The sequence below is a fragment of the Acanthopagrus latus genome, chromosome 9, assembly GCF_904848185.1.
Source record: "Acanthopagrus latus isolate v.2019 chromosome 9, fAcaLat1.1, whole genome shotgun sequence".
In the NCBI taxonomy this organism is placed as follows: Eukaryota; Metazoa; Chordata; class Actinopteri; order Spariformes; family Sparidae; genus Acanthopagrus; species Acanthopagrus latus.
In genome coordinates, this window is record NC_051047.1 from 19,958,076 (window position 1) to 19,973,123 (window position 15,048).

Consider the following 15,048-nt stretch of genomic DNA (forward strand, 5'->3'; position numbering starts at 1 on the left):
TCCATTCAGCGTTATTCAGCGTCTTGCTGTAAATCTATAACCTTTGGTGGTAAAGCCATCCGAGGCGTGGTTCTTATAAAGAGGATTTTCCTTTTTACCATTTAATAATAAGACAACGTTTTATATTATGCGGTTCTTCAAAGATTTGTGTGGTCTGTATAATATCGAACGAGTCACATAGTGCATGATTTGAAACCTACATTGTACAGTATGAACTGGAAGCAGAAATATTCCATGGATTCCCATCAGAAAAACAAAAGGTTCAGTGACATTTATTGTGACATTATAGCCAGTGCAAGATGTTAAAACCTGTCAGGTTCTGCTTCTCAACAATCACAGAGAATAAATCATACTTTCCACGAGGCATAAAATCACCACACGATATTGTTTACTTCCCTCAACACAGGCTGTGTCTGTGTGTGGTAGCATGACTGATTTTGCCATTAGAAAGCCCCTAATGATCATTTTACGCTCATAATACCATAACTGTCCGTGGCACCACTGTTATCGTCAAATACTTCATTATACATTCCCCCTTTTATTCTCCTTCTCTCTCTCTCCCACTCTCTCTCTCGTCCACACTCCTTTATGTATTCATGTAGTCAAGGCTTTCAAGGCTGACCATTTCAACAAACACTTAGTGCTTGATATCCTGCACAGCTCAGTTGTAATTACTGTTGTCTTAAATGGTTTGAAGTAAATTAGGGCTCGAGTACTTTATAAAAGCCACAGCCCGTCCTGAGAAAGTTGCGGATAATTAACCCTCACAACTTCAGGATGTTTCACTGCAATTTTTGCTTATGTTATATTTTTGGTCACCGTGGACTCGTTTGTCATGGTGGTAGAAACGTCCTGCACTTGTTTGGAAACAGCACAATCGTGTAGGAAGTGGAGAACTCAAAACTGTTGTTGTGCAGTTTGAGACAATTGTACAGAAGCCCTGAGGGGGGAGAGAGAATTTTATTCCTGGTGATCCATGTTCAAGTCAGATCTAAATTATTTTCTCTCCTGTGCTTATAAATTGCAATCTAGTAGAAATACAAAAAAAGAATGTTGTCAGGATAATCTTTTTAAGTTTCTAAATTTTTTTATCCCGGAAAAACTAAAAAAGAATTCTAAAATGAAACAATAATTGTGAAGAGAAACATCTGTGAAGTCATCTTATATTTTTTTCAGTAGAATTTTATTATTTTTGTGTTTTTTTAATCTGTGAGACTTGGCATTTTTTTAAATAGAAAAACCAAATGAATGAAAACAAAACAAAACAAAACAAAAAAATACATCTGAAACCAAGTAAAAAAAAAAAAAAAAAAACATTTTGAGAATGTTTTTTTCCACACTCAATTTTTTCCTTTATCCGAATTTTTTTTTTTCCCCTTAGTTTCACACATGAAAAAAAAAAAAATCAATTCAATTCAATTCTGAAATGAATCCTCAGAAAAAACAAAATCTTGACTTGCCCCTCAGGGCTTCTGTACTAATGCCATAAACTGTGAAAACTTTGACTTGACTTTCTTTGCCATCATTTTTGGAATTTTTTATCTAATATCACTATTTCAAGCTGATTTTTTGTTCCTTTTCCGCAGCATGTTTAGTGGTAAGCATGGTTCATTCAAGAACTGTTGAAAATGTGAAAATTTCACAATAATTTGCTCGCTTTGACAAATCGTGAAATTTTGGCAATTTTCTGAAATCCATGGATGTGACGCAGTTTGTCTGGCAACATATTTACTATAAGAGACCCATCATAGTATAGACTGACTTTCAGATGGGATGCCATATACCTTAAATTGGACATAATGTTCATAGCCACTGGGTACAACATAACTATTAATAATTATGGTTATACAGTATATACAATATGACAATTTAAAATCTGAAATTTCATTATTGATTCAAATGTGAAAATTCTTACCTGGTATTAGTGCCCCACACTCTACAAGCTCTTTAAGACATAACGTGATGCCGAGGGAAAAAAACATGGAGATCACAGCCAATTGTTGGTCAGTCTAAAGACATTGATAAAATATCAGGTATTGTCTATTATCAGTGACATTATAATATGATGTAATGGTACCAAGCATGGACACGTGCATGATGTATAACTTGTGTTTCATAAAAGGGATCCCTCTTTCTTACTGGTTTGTTCCCCCCTCAGAGCGAGTTAAAGACACAGTAAGGGAAGAGGACAGACTGCTCCTCCTCCTCTCGAGCTTCCGTGACTATCACAAGGATTCAGAGCTGACTCTAATTCAACAGGACTGTCATAGCTCATGAAAAAATCATGTCGTATAATCAAATCGGAGTAAAAACCCTGCGCTGGGCCTCACAGGAGTCTCCACGCGCCCTGAATATTTCATGTAATGGAGGCTCTCACCACCATGGAAACTCTCAACAGTTCAGGATTGCGTGCAAATATTGACTGTAGTGTGCGGGGCCAAGGGCCGGGAGAGGCCGACTACGCAACCGAGCCTGAGTGAGTTTTATAAATAATGGTAATCACATGTGACACTGCTCGCAGCAGGGGGGCTCGCGGCCACTCATATCCTCATGCTGGATTGACGCCACTGAGTGCAGCGGTAGAGTTAAAACTGGGTAAGGCACGGCTGAGAGAGAAAGTGGCGGCGGTATGGGAGGGAGAGGGGAGGAAAAAAAAAGTGCCCTGATGCATATGAATTGACAAATGTCTGTTTTGGCTGCTGAGAATGGAGCTCAATTGTAGGTCTGAGGAAACATCAAAACACAATTCAGGGCTGACATCCACTGGGCGGAGGCGAGAGGAGGGGGCTGACAGCGTACCCAGGCTGCAGGCACTGCACTGTGGCTAAGCTGCTGGCTTAGTCGGGGCCTTTCTCCTGGTGCTCAGCACAGAAAGAAAAGGAGCATCCAAGAAGTGAAATTTTTTTTTTTTAAAAAGAATCAGAGCTGTATTTAAAGTTCCCATGCTGTCAGAATGTATGTGTTTTTATGATATATGTATAAATCCTTCCAGGTTTTGTTTGCAATAATAGCAAAAAAGAAGATTCATAGTAGTTTTTAGTCTGTTTAAAAAAATAAACTAAAAAAAGACATACAAAAAAGTTTGATGACTCATCGTGTACTTGTGGGTGTACACTAATTTCTGCATCCAATTAACCCTTTGTCCAATTTTATCATGCTGCCATGATTTTTAAAGTCATAGAATATGGAGAAAGTATTTTGCGATATCGACCGGCTGCTCTGCCTCAACTCTGGACAGGTAGCTTCACATGCTGCTAAAGCATGTAATGCATATTGAGCACTACCGGCTACTGGAAGCGTCCCTCCCTAGCAAGTCCAGCACCTGATTGCTGACCAAATCGTTTTGGTGCTTTTATTTTGAAAATGTAACTGCTATCACAGTCGTTATTGGTAACCTCGACTATTTTCAAAATAGGAGAGGACATTAAAAAGCAAATAGCACTCCTCTAACCGTTTCATTGCAACTAATGAGACTAAGTCTTTCAGATCAGGCGTCAAGTCTAAAGTCTACGATCACATCTTTCCAGACAGTTCAGAGAAAGCTAAGGTGTGTTGAAGCAAGTCTGAAGACAAGTTTGAAATCCTTGGCGACAAATCCAAATCTCAATCAGTGAAGTCTGAAATCAGCATCTAATCATCATCACCAAAGACGAGTAAACTGTTCGGTCCGACAAATTGAGTCTTGGGTCGGATCGCAAGGTAAGTTAAGTCTCAAGTCTCCCAGAGGAGGTCTTTCAAGTCAGGTCATTCCAGGTCACTGGAGGCATGTCTCAAGTTAATCTCAAGTCATGCTCAAGTTTAAAGTCTTCAGCCAAGTCATTTTATAGAATATTTGAGTAGAAACACAAGTCTTCATTCAAAAATTGCGAGTAGATATATAAATGTATTATCTTAGAGTACAGTCAAAGTCCAGGCCAAAAATGTTATATATCTTTTTTAAAACTCCTACTTGCTCACAGTATTGGCCTGCAGCTTATTAACCAATATAATGCTCCATAGGTCAAATGTGAAACAAGACATGACAAGTATAGCTGAAGCATGTTCCTTCATTACACACTGACTGCTGCCTGGAGTAAACCCATCGTAAACGATGTAACTGTGATCAGAGGAATTTAACCGGCAGAAGGCAAGAGACCGTCTGTTCTTTGTATTTCTCCAGGATTTTGTTGGGCATCTTGGCACATGTGAGTGCACATGGTCAAACACATTTAACACACACACTAAGACACCCGTACGTCACTCAGAGGATAATCACTCCACTGTATTATTACAAACACGGTTCAATGAAGTGCAGTTCAGACAGACAGTGTGAAAAGCAAAACTGTATACGCGTGCTGGTAATGGTTGCGAGTGGTGCCGTTTGCATGTATTATCTGCACCTCTCAGACGTGGTAATTGAAGCTCAGTGCTGTTATGAGTCTGGCTGAGAGGCAAATAAATGCATCTCCCTGCAGCTAATGCCGAAATCCGATCCTGTCTGCACATATTTACTGTGGGCTGCGTGCTGTCTGTGCCCGTAAGCCTGTGCATTACGCCTGATTCATCAATCGCCTGTTTATCTCACCAAGCGAGCAAGAAAGGAAAAAAAAAGAAAAAGAAAAAAAATTGTGCAGTAAATTCTCATTATTAGATGAAGTGTGATGAGGCCATGGGGGGGAAGAGGAGACAGACAGCGTGGCTTTAATACAGCAGCAGCCCCCTTCAGACAGTGGGTGTTGTCTGCTAGGGGGCAGATCATTAGCGGTATCACTCCGAGGTGATGTTTTATGGTTTGGTGAGAGTTGATTTACTCTGATCAATGAGGGGATCTGACTCTGGCGAGTAGAAACACAGTAAATTTTAACAACAGTGATGTTATTAGCCCCACGGCTCCTGGACTGTGAGGCCAACAAAGAGTTTACGACAAGCTGCTCCACATTAGACCTTGGCACAGATGGCTCAGGTTTTAAAACTGCAATTGTGCAGTGTCAGAACACCTCCACACAATACCCACGGTGGGTATTTCAAAGTTGTCAGGGAGTGTACCCAAACACTTTATTCATGTCTTAATCGTCTCCGGACCATCTCGTCGAGCCAAAAACCGCGCGGGAATGTCGAGAGATCTCTTTGTGTTTTGTGTCATTTCAGTGGAGCGCCGACTCATTTCTCACATGCAAATGACTGTGAAACCACCGCTTTCAAGACGGTCCATTTAAATTCAACAGTGAAAGAATCTGGCTCCAGTTCCGACTGATCCATGACTGAAAACTTCCTCCGGGTGATTATCTCCGTCTGGCGAGACTGTGCCACATACTTATTATTGCTAAAAACGCAGCAGAACTTCCTCTATCTACATGGAAAGCACACAAGCCAGTTAATCAGCACGTGGTCTTTGTAAGAAACACAATATCCATAATTTAATTTAATCAATATAAGATTATAATGTGCTCTCTGTTATAATGTCTCTTCTCTCACTAAACTTTGCATACAGATGATCGCAGGTTTACCACTGTAAAAAAATCAAAGGGGACATTGGCTAAATCAACAAATCTTTTCTAATTAACTTAACATGAATATACAAGTTTCATTTCATTCACATTAATTCACTTAAAATTTCAAGTGTTCATCTACTGTAGAATTCAACAAGTCATTTAAAAAGAAATATTACGTTGGCTGTTACACAACACACCAAATAATGGAGATAATTGAGATTATACAAAATTAAATACTTATATCTGATGTAAATATCATGCAAATCAAAATGGTTTGATATTTTATAATTTGTCATTTTTGTCGCATTTTGATGTGTGTTTATTGCATTGTCCTTGCTTTTAAAGTGTTGCTGTTCCATTTTAATGTATCTCATGCATCTACTGTATTGGCACATTTACTGTGACTGTATTAACGTGCAATTTACCTGTCCCTGTAACTGTATAAATAATGATAAAAAAATAGAATAGTATATTGGAGCAACTGTTGAGTCAACTTGATAACTTAAGTTTATTGAACCCGTTTTTTCAAGTTCAGTTGACTAAACAATTGGGTTCCCACAAAAAAGAAGACTTTGAAGAATATTGCTGAACCTATTAAAGTTAAGTTAAGTCGTGTTTAAGATGGCATTTTAACTGACATTTTTTTAATTGAATTCTTCCAGAATGACTTGCAGTTAATGTTTTGGAAAGGATCAAACTCAAGAGCAACAAAGGTACAAGTACAAATCCGATGAGCTCCGTTAACACAACATGTAGGGTGGTGTTACCGCACAATCCTGCAGAAAGTTTAGCACGCAGTAAAATCTGAAAAGTGACTTTATTTCAAAACATTTAGGGGAAACCGATGCAGGTAGTCTGCTGGGGTTGTGTTTCCTGAGTTGTTTAAAGAAAAGTCAACTTGTACAGTGCTGTGAATGCAGACGATGTCCTGCAGGCCTCAGGATGCACGCAGGAATACATGAATGAAAATGACATGAAATGAAACAAGTATGAATGAAAATCAAGAATGTGAGAGGACCAGATAGCAGGCTCCAAAATTGTGTTTATTCACTCCAATGAAAGCTTTCTCGCCCAGCGTAAAAAAAAAAAGAAATTATATAATCGGACACCTGAGGCTGCTTTATACCCAGATAAACAAGTATACACAGTACAAGGACAGAGTCTGGAGTGGTGGCAGATCTGTCAGTGTTGCTGTAATTTCTTGATCAGTGGAGACCATTAAAAGTTATCAGCCTTTATTAATGAGAAATTCATTTTTCAGGATGACGTGTAATTAAATATTTGCAAGGCTCCTCAGCCAGATGTGTAGGCGGTGCGGTGAGGGAGTTGAGTGTGATTCTGCTTAGAGTGTGGAGTGATTTTGGTGATTTTTTATTATTTTTTTTCTTTTTAGATACAGGGTGAGGCCAACTATCTTTAACATTATTCAGTCGGAGCCATAAGATACAGAACAATTGCTGGAGCTGAAATGTTTTTTTTTCGACTGGAGCGAGTGTGTCCTCGCTGGAGTTCATTTTGTCTAGCGTGCTCACGTCTGAGTCTCTGAGTTTTATCTCTGCCTTGTTTAATGCAGTTAAGGGGCAGCGTTTTCTTCACATTTGCGATGCGGCAAACTGAAAGCGTGTTTCCTCTGAGCGTGAGCAGAGAGAAACTGTGTGGGAGCAGAAAACAGAAAGCCTGAAGCGGCTGACTGCACGGAGACGGAGAACGGAATTCTTTGAGTGAGCAGCAGACCTTTCTGCCGCTCCACCTTATTCACGTCCTCCTCAGTGGCTTTACCCGTCTGAGCAGCTTTGAATGTAAGCATAATAGTTACCCCAACGTACGGAGAGGCTTAATTTGGGCAGTCAGATGTAGTTGCTAGCATATTCAGATATCAGCTCTAACAAATTTAGCATTGGAAAGGAAAAGGAAATTAGTATTTTGACAAGGGAAGCCTTCTTTAAGGGAAGAGTAATGGAATTTGAAAAAATGCTTCCTGGCAAGCAGCAGCTTAGCCTTGGTGAGAGAAAGAAAAAAAACAAAAAAAAGAGGTAGGCTTGAAAATGTCTGGATTTGGTGAAATATTTCATAGACGTAAGGAAAAAATTAATCTGATAAATATATAAATACGTAAGTTTCAACAAAACAAACCAAAAAAAAAAAAAGAAAAAATTAAATTTTAACATTTGTAATTGAAAAAGTGGTGTTTTTACCAGATCTCAGGACCACCTCATCTCCAGCCGTGTTTTTGGCGACCAGAGCAGGTATTTTAATCCAAAACATTATCTTTTCTTCCCCCTTACCAATGGGTTTTGGCCTAAACCTTACATGAGCATTAGCACCGCGTAATCACAGCATAAAATTGAAGATATGAACTGAAGATATAAAGAGATGTACATTTTCAACTCATCCGTCGTTTGCAGCTACATACACCACAAACAGTGGCGGACTCGAGATATTTCAAGTGATTGCGCACATTTGCCAAGTTTACCCAGCATGAATTAAAATCCAGCTGATTTTAGTGGGCAGGAAGTAGGAATGCATAAAGGAATGTTTTTTTTTTTTTTTTAAAAAACCCACACACATTTAAGGGTCCAGTTTTGGGGATTTCACCACCACACAGAAAGAAGTATGAGCAAAAACCTGGTGTTCTGATCTGTTCTGGAGTGGACCGGCCCAATCTGAATGATATATAAGTAGGACAGAATCACGGATGCTCGTACTGTAACGTTACCAAATGCCAGCTTTCATTTGTATTCAGAAGTGGTTCCTATTTCTATATTCTAGAAGAAAACTTTCCTGGTGAGAACAGTCGATATAACCTGAATCTAAAGTTAGACAACACAGCAAACCACCTGGCCTTTAAAAATCAGTCCCAGGAGGAAATTCTCTCTCTCTCTCTCTCTCTCTCTCTCTCTCCCTCCCTCCCTCCCTCCCTCCCTCTTTCTCGTGCTCACTCGCTCTCTCTCCTTAAAGTGCAGTGTGGTGCCTCGGTGCCATCACTTGCCTTCCCCTGATGTCACGTTTGACCTCTTTCTGTTGCCTCTCCTAAAAGGAGGCAAGCACGCGATCCTGTGCTGCGGGAAAGAACGCGGCCTATTATGTCATCCATAATGCATTGCGTTATCGCCTATGAGTTCATGAGGACTAATTCTACAGCGCTGAGACGGCACACGTTCTTACATACTGCACCTATATGTGCTTAAAGCTTTACCTGTTTATACGGCGGCCTGAAAGGAAAGTTATATTTATCTACAGGTTCCAGAAAGAGAGGAAAAAAAAAAAGTCTCTCAGCCTCATATTTTTTGAAACCATTCCCAAGAGGTCAGCGAAAATGTAAGTAATTAATACCTTCAAATGAGCCCACGCATCAGCGTGCAGGCAATCAGATCTACTATTTATCTAGTTGTGTTGGCTTCACGTGTTTACCGCGGCACCGTCCTCAGGTGTATATGAAATGAGCTCGGGGAGATACGCTGTTTAGACAACGGGAGCACACAAACAGCTTTGCCGACACCACTCTGTATGTAATTACTTTTAGAGGTTGCACAAATAACAGATGGAAAGGTGACCTTTTCACAATATTTATTTATGCTTGAAATTTAATCTGCCCATGTCTGGCCTTTGTGGAAGAGAACGGGGGGGGGAAACGCTCAAATATCAAAAGGAGGCGGCGTTCGACGAAAAACATGCAGAGGGGATGCGGGGCGCTATGAATCGAGGCGCCGTTTGTTTTAACACATTTGTGAGTTTCCCCACATTCAGTGTCTGATTTACAGAATGCAGGGATTTCGATTTAAGAGAGTGGCCCTTGTTTTTTTGTGTGTGTATGTTTTTTAACAAAAACGAGTACCAGATTTTTGCGATCAATAATAATATCCCTGCTGTAAGTTCAGCGACCTGGGTGGTCTAATTTCCCTCCGTGTTTAGCCCATTGCTCATTATCTTCCAGCCAACTGACCTTGCAAAAAATGCCAGTCTGAAGCTCGGCGGCGATGTTAATTTCTCCCTGCTCTGTACGACCCTCCCGACCACACTGGAAGGGAGCCAGCGCAGCAGCACGCCGCTCTCATGCAAATCCTCACACGAGAAAAAAAAAAAAAAAAAACAAAAAAAAGCCACAATTTGTCACCAAAAAAGTCTCTCAATTTTTTTTTTCTCTCAAAGAGAATTGTTTCCCTTCCCACGGCGAGCGAGGGGGCTAATTCAAACATACTCATCAGCTTATCTTCTTCTCCGCCTCCCACTCCTGTCTCCTCCCATCTCCTCGAGAGCTAACTCAGAGCTAATTTGCAATTCTCGGCGGCGGAGGAATTGATGCCTCATCTTGGCGCTAGGTAACAGAATTATGTGAGTAATGAGAGAGGGAAGAAAAAAAGAGAGAAAGAGAGAGGGAGAGAGGCAGGAGAAAAAAAGACAGACATTTTGATATGAGGAATCGTTTGCTTTATCTTGATTATTTCTTTTTTTTTTTCCATGCGGAGGGCGGGAATCCATCATAACATTTGCAGCAGGCTTTGACATCGCCGCTCATGCCATAGGATTCCTATAATTGCACGAAAAAGTTTTGAATGTCATTGCTAGAGGGCACCATTCAGTCTGGTTCATTTTAATCACCACCTCTTTTTTTGTGTGTGTATGTGTGTCTCTGCACCTTTTATTTATTCAAGTACATTGATATAATAACAGTTCTGCAAAAATCTTTGTTTACCCTCAATGTCAGCATTTATTTATTAATTTTATTAATTTATTAGACATAACAGTGTTGTTAAGGTGGTACAAACATCAAAGTTATGAAAAATAACATGAGAACACTTAGCACAAAAAATGTAGTAAAGATAAATAAGAATAATTGTAACGTAGTGAGCTTTGTTCTATGGCATTTACTTTGGGCCTCAGTGAGTGAGTGGGATGCATAAAATAAAGGGATGTATCACATGCATATTGCGGTTAATGTAGCCTAATTGTGAGTGATTTGGGGGAAAGAATAACATTGCTGCAGTTTCTTCATATCAATAGTTTTATGAGACCTTCTTGTGTGTTTAGAAAGTCTTTTTCTCCGTTCAAGTATCAGCTTCCAGATGTGTCTTATGAGTCCGTTCTGAAATCATCGCTCCCTCTCTCTTTCTCCCTCTACTTGCAGTATGAAGTCACATCTGCCTCCACCCTGCACTTCATTTGCACCTTCCTACATCATTTGCTTCTCTTGCACGACGATGTAAATGCACGCGCAGACATGCAACATACATCCGGATAGCTGAGCCCTCCGAGCACATGCGGCTCTGCAGGCACTTGTTGACAGATGAGGACGTTTCGGAGACAAACATATTGTCAGCCAGGGGTGATTTCACAGCTCGACACACAGACTGAGCAGTGACGCTGCCATTACAGTGGAGAACAACAGCTTGTTGTTTTAAATGAGGATTAAAAATAAACCAACATATGTTGATGAATTACATATCGAGAGAGCAAGAACTTTTGCACTTTAACATACTTTGCAGTTCTAAACTATACTGTACTATACTCAACTATACTATACTATACCATACTAAACTATACTGTACTATACTGTACTATACTATACTATACTAAACTAAACTAAACTATACTGTACCATACTAAACTATACTGTACTATACTCAACTATACTGTACTGTACTAGACTATACTGTACTATACTGAACTATACTATACTATACTAAACGATACTGTACTATACTCAACTATACTGTACGATACTAAACTATACTGTACTATACTCAACTATATTGTACTGTACTAAACTATACTGTACTATACTGAACTATACTATACTATACTAAACTATACTGTACTATACTCAACTATACTATACTGTACTATACTATACTAAACTAAACTGTACTATACTCTACTGTACTATATTAACTATACTTTACCATACTCAACTATACTGTAAGCCAACTGAGACAATGTGTGTGATGTCGGGCTATGTAAATGAAACTGGGCGTTGCTATGTTATGCTATGCTATTTGCCATACTGCTCTATATTGCACTTGAAGATACTATACTATACTATACTATACTATACTATACTATACTGTGCTATGCTATACTACGTTATACTATACTGTACTTTAATATACTTTGCTATACAGCATTAAACTAAATCCAACTAAGACAATGCATTTATGATTTTGCTCTATATCAACACAATTGGGTATTCTATGCTATGCTTTGTTATACTATGCTATGTGAAAAAAATACTATGCTATGCTATACTATACTGTACTATGTTATGCTACACTATGCTATGCTATAATATACTATACTATGCTATGTTATGTTATGCTATGCTATGCTATGGTATACTTTACTATACTATCCTATGCTATGTTATGCTGTACTATATTATATGATATATCAAAGCCAGAGAAACATAATGACATTTGTAAAGGAGGCATTTTGACATTGGATCTGACTGCTCCTCTCATACATATTACAAAATGCAGTGGAGTGCTTTATTATATTTATCATATCAAGAAATTGGTAACATTGTTTTGCACAATGGCATTTCCAAAGCATAGCGTGAAAAACTCCTGTTGAATGCAAAGCCCATAACGTTGGCACTTTCTGCATAGAAAAATACCAGAGCAAAGACAAGGTCAGCGACACTGCGGCACAGGTTGACAGGCGTACCAATTAGCAAATTGTTAAGGCACAAGCCCCTGTCTTCTTTCCTGCCACCACCTACAGTGTGTCTGAAAAACACGGAGCCCTTGAGAAACTGTCAAGTGGACCAGCAATAAAAACTGTGATGGAAAATGACCACTTGAACAGCCTGACAAACAGTGTGTGTAACAAGGAGAAAATGTACTACACTAATTATCACCACCCATCTCCTTTGTTTTCTGATATTTCTGATTCTCAGAGAGCCATTTATACAGAGAGCTAATGAACTGAAGAGAGCTACGAGGGGAATAAGATGTGTTTAACTTCTGCAGGAGCCTGTGGTAAGTTGCATGTCACTTTTACATTTTGGTGCTGGAAAAAGTTATCCTGCAGTGTACAGCGAAGTTAGATACCGGATAGCCTCGCTGAAAACCTCCGCAATTAGATTGTGTGTATCAGTAGTATCTGTAACATAAAAATTAAACCCCAGCAGAAGTTAAATAAAACAAAGAGAAGATGGAGATCAAGTTACTAGCTGTGAGAACTGAAATAAACCCAGAGAAATACACAAAAATGAGTGGAAACTTTGCAACCTCTGACTTATTCTAAATTTAGATACGCTATTGTAGTTGCAGTGTAACACGAGTCTGAGGAAGTTTTGAGCAAAGTGAGTTTGTGATAAATGACAAGCCAGTATGCAATGTGTATAGGGTTAAACATGCAAAGAATGCAAATCATTTTTCAGTTATTGTCACGCTGATTATTTTCTTGATTAACGGAATAGTCTGGTCTATAACATTTCAGAAAAAGTTGAGCTCAGTCTACAGTCCAAAAACCCAAACGTCTCAGATAAACTGCACATTTATCTGAGAACATTTGTGTTGTCAGTGCAGGTGAATGAGCTCATGCTTGGAAAATGACATCAGTGATTGATGGGTTATTGTAACAACCGTCTATCCATTTTGCGCAAACATGCTTGATCAACAAATCCAACACAAATCAGCACCAGCCAGGAATAACAAGCACCCAACTTCTCGTGCTTCTTCATCTCCGGATCTGGCTGTGACTGACGGGGGTATCATCAACTCCCTCAGACGTGCGCTCTTTGAAGCCGTAGGACGGTGCGGCAGATAAAATGGGGCCGCGACTGATTCCGAGCGCTCACTTTCGGCTCTCAGACTTAGTCCTTCATTCTTGATTACCTTGAAAATGTTCGTCCTTTGAGCTCCTGATTACAGCTGCAGAACGAGGCCAGTATCACCAGAGCTAATATCGGTCCTCCCATGCGTGTGTTTGTGAGAAGATACAAATGAAGCTCGGTGGGTGTGAGTGCGCATCCCTTGCATCTATAAGCGTGTGTTGCTCACTTGAGCGCCTCCTGCTGAGAAGGCATCTGTCTGCATAACAGCCCTCAGGTAATAACAGTAAAAGTTCCCACCTGCTGTGCGAAATGAACTCGGTGCCACTCACACACACTCCTCGCACGGACAGGCTGTGTTTATATTGCGGGTAACCACCAGCAGCCACCCGGGGGGTCTCGCAAGGCTCTAATTAGGTGAAGGGTGGGCAATCGAAACCCAAATCAACACATCCAATGACTTGACTTGAGTTTTTGTCTTGACCCATCATTGGACTAGTTCAGCTGGAGGGCGAAGCTGCGCTGATGGTAATTATTTAACCTAGAGCGCGAGGTCAAACAGGGATATCAGCTTTAATCTATGCCAGGAGCTCACCTGTCAATACGACCTGGCTTTCATGTGTATTTTATGTATTTGTTGATTTGTTTTAACTGATCAATACCACGCTGGTTAGCCTTGGAAGGTATTTAATGAACAGTTTCTTTGACCAATTATTTTCTATTGTCAGGGTTAGAGTTCGAGAGTTAGAGCCATGGAGTGAGTGTAAACATGACGGTATAAACTGACTGATACATCCATGACATGACTGGTTCACTGACATTTAGGTCGTATTAAGTGAATTAAAATCACAAATAGGCCAATTCATTAATCCTCGACGAGCAAGTCGGGTCAATTGACGATCACCTCTTCCGTGACCAGAATAGTAACATCATAAAGGAAAACATAAACTATACGAACCATAAACACAGAACAGAGATAAAAACTTAAAGATAAAAATAAAATGAACTTTACATAACAATACAGAGCAAAAAAGAAAAATGTGTGCACCATTCGACCATATATAACTTATTTAACTTTAAATAATATTGAATCTTAGTGTAAATAAATAATATCTAAATATATAACATGAAATACAGATTATACAACAATGACTGTACAGATTACTGTGTGGAATCTTCTTTCAGTCTTGTACTGTTACTGAACGACACTAATGTATCAAGTGAGCCATATCATTGCCCGTATACCTACATGATTGTCAGTGCTTATAAGAGTCTTACCATATTGCAATATTTAGCCGAAACATTCCTGTTTTTGACGGAAACTTTGAGATTTTAGATTGAGATTGTAATCATACCCTCCTCCCTTTGTTCGACCCTTCACATACAGTTACACTGCACATGGAATGGGATGTTTGGAGGATGGAATGTGATTCATATAACATCAAGGTAAGGAAACTGTATAAGTCTTCATTTTTGGGGTGCCTGATAAAAGTAAGTAAGTGGATACTTTTTTGCTATCAGTCCACCACTCTTTCAGCCTTTAACCAATAATGACCTAAAAGTTACTGACATGCACGGACCAATCCGAACCAAATCTCCTCTGGTGATTACATGATTCCCACCAAAAGGGGAGATGGGACATCGGATGAAGCGAGGGAGGAGACACCGGCCTGCAGCAAGATGCATGGCTCTTTGGGCACAATGCTAGAGGGGAAACAGACTTCAGCTTCATCTAGACGTTAATTGCATCATCAATTATGACTGCTAAACGCTTTTTAAGTCACCTGCTGATGCGGCCACCATTAA

At 39.6% G+C, this 15,048-nt stretch overlaps 1 long non-coding RNA gene across 6 annotated transcripts in view; it reads left to right on the forward strand.

Annotated features, from left to right (window-relative positions):
- The window catches only part of LOC119026270, a 112,311-nt gene that overhangs the window by 11,878 nt on the left and 85,385 nt on the right, over positions 1-15,048 (forward strand). For 4 of the 6 annotated variants that reach the window (XR_005077091.1, XR_005077089.1, XR_005077090.1 and 1 more), the window contains exons 2-3: positions 12,364-12,445; positions 14,630-14,688. This is a non-coding gene — a long non-coding RNA (uncharacterized LOC119026270). Of the gene's footprint in view, positions 1-10,596; positions 10,784-12,363; positions 12,446-13,970; positions 14,000-14,629; positions 14,689-15,048 lie in introns of all 6 variants that reach the window. The other 2 variants (XR_005077093.1, XR_005077092.1) reach the window with 2 other exon arrangements.